This window comes from Acyrthosiphon pisum, chromosome A1 (assembly GCF_005508785.2).
Source record: "Acyrthosiphon pisum isolate AL4f chromosome A1, pea_aphid_22Mar2018_4r6ur, whole genome shotgun sequence".
Taxonomy (NCBI): Eukaryota; Metazoa; Arthropoda; class Insecta; order Hemiptera; family Aphididae; genus Acyrthosiphon; species Acyrthosiphon pisum.
The window spans coordinates 106,647,720-106,650,353 of record NC_042494.1 but is presented as its reverse complement, the minus strand read 5'-3'; positions in this window follow the sequence as shown (position 1 = coordinate 106,650,353).

Genomic DNA, 2,634 nt, shown 5'->3' with positions numbered 1-2,634 from the left:
TCAACATTTTGAAGTTACAAGGTTGTGAATTATGTTGATGATTATTAAATAATGTTCGATATATTTCAACAGTAACAACTAAATTATAAAAAAACGTTAAATCGAAACGTTTAAAACCAGAAAAGTAAGTACTTCTAAATTCTGAGTGGAGCGAAGAATGTGGCAACGATTTTCCGATGTGTTTAATACTAATTTTTTTTTGTCTGTAAACACCTTTCAGGGGGGAACTGATAACTATAAAAACTAATAACGCATCAATTAAAATACATTTTGTACTATATACTTTTCTTGTAGAAAGTGAATCTAGTTAGTATACTTTGGAGGGTAAAATGTAAGACATTTCAGTAATTTTCAAAGGCGATCAGGTTAAGCAAAAAAAAAAAAAAAAAATATGAAAATTGAAATCTTTTGGTAATACTTTTATATTTTTTGGTGTAACAGAAACTTTTAACTATATATAGGTACTTTAAATTTCACCAAATATTTATATGATCTTTATCCATACATCATACAGTTTTCAAAATATTTTGACTCTTAATGAGTTATTTGTAACCATCAGAAATTTTCTTTCAATTATTGTTATTTACTATATATAATATATTACCTAATGGTTTATTTAACTTGCCAGTAAATAAAAAATGTATTAGTTGATATAATTAGATGATACCGTTATCACGGTATAGAAGATAACTATAACTATAACTATAACTATCTTCTATACCGTGCCGTTATATTATTATTTATATTATCTAATAAAAATATAGGTCCTTAATACAAAAACCAAGTGTTATTTAAAAAAAAAGTAAAACACTCGTTTGACAACAACGTATTAGAGTTAAATATATTAGTTTTAATAATAACTCTAATGTTAATAACATTTAATTAATAATATAATAATTGAACAAAACCTTTGTCACAAAATATTTATAAAAAAAAAAAAAAAAGATTACAATAAACAAATAAAAAATAACATAACATATTACCTGAGTTAGGGCAATATTATGTTATACAGTTTTTATATAACTTAATTATTGTAATTTGTAATTATAGCTTATATTTTAATATACAATAAAATAATGACAAAAAATAAAATGAATGAAAAACAAATCTATTTTGTATAACTTGCTATACATACTAAACATCATCCTGAACATTATACAATATTTAATCATTATGAAGTTCTCTGAACCTGGAAGTTAAATCAATACCTGCAAAATAACAAAATAAATATATATAAATTCAATCTTATGAATACTAAATAAAAATTAATATTATAACAATCTTTTTTGAATTTAATCATGCAGGTTGTATCAATACTTATTATAAATTTGATATATTTTGAAAAATATGCGTTTGTATTCTAGTATTCATTCAAATAAAAATGTCAGTGCTTAAATGGAAAGTGAAATATATTATTATTATAAATGAGTTTTAAGTACTTTTTAAGTTAGCAGTAATATATTTTATATTTTACTAATATTTACTAAGGTTACTACATAGAAGGCATGTTATTGTTATTTACAAACTACTGTAGAAATTAATTTTACTGAATAATAATTTTGAAATTATGTTAAATGCTTATGTATTAGGGTGGTCCTTATTTTTTAAGTTTCATCATAATATTCAAACGACATAATATAATATATTAATAATATGAAATATTTTTTTTAAATAAAATATTATTAGTCAATAATAAACTTTTAAAAAAAATGGGGGGGAAATGTCCTACTATATCGAAAACAGTCAGGGGGAAATGTTCACGATTTAATGCAAATAGTAGGTAAACAATAGTATTTATATCAGTTTAATATTTATTTTTACCTGAATTAAGGACTGAATTTTTTTAAGACGAGGAAAAGAAAATTAAATAAATTGTTTAAATGTTAATATTGTTTTAACTCAATATTTTCGTAATGGGTTATGGAGCGGATTCGCACAATTATAGCGAGACTCCGAGGATCGGCAGTCGGTACAAGATAAAAACCTAATGAACGGCTCATAACAGACTCATATTAGACTCATATTATAACGATATAATAATATTATAATCATATCATGAATAATATTATACACAGTAGAAATCGATAAACCATATATTTCTGTCATCCGTCATCGCATTTAAGCAATGCTGGCATGCGGCGACATTTGAGGCGGGTGATTATAATATAATATAATACGCGTTATCAATAGGTATCCAAAATACGCGATAATCGCGTTTCAAAGAAACACTCAACAGACGATGATTACCGATTGTCTTGTATCGTATATATAATGTGCGTGTTTGATGTCTGTACAACAGTCTGCAAGCCTGGATTAAGGGGGGGGGGCTAAGGGGTGCATGGTCCATCTTTATCCTCAAAATATATTTTTTTAACGGGTCCAATATAGTTTTCAAAAAAAAAAAAATTATTTAAGTATGTAGGTATAGTAGGTAAATTATAAAAACAATTGTTCTCAATTTTATATCACGAAAAATTACTATAAAATATAAATAATGAACTGTTTGCCTGCAGCAATTTTTTATTTTGAGCAGTTTAGATTACTGATTTAACTATTTAAGTATATAAAAATGGTTATTTATAAGAAAAAATTATTTAGCTCTCGTAAATGAGGTATTTCAGTTAAAAGTATTAA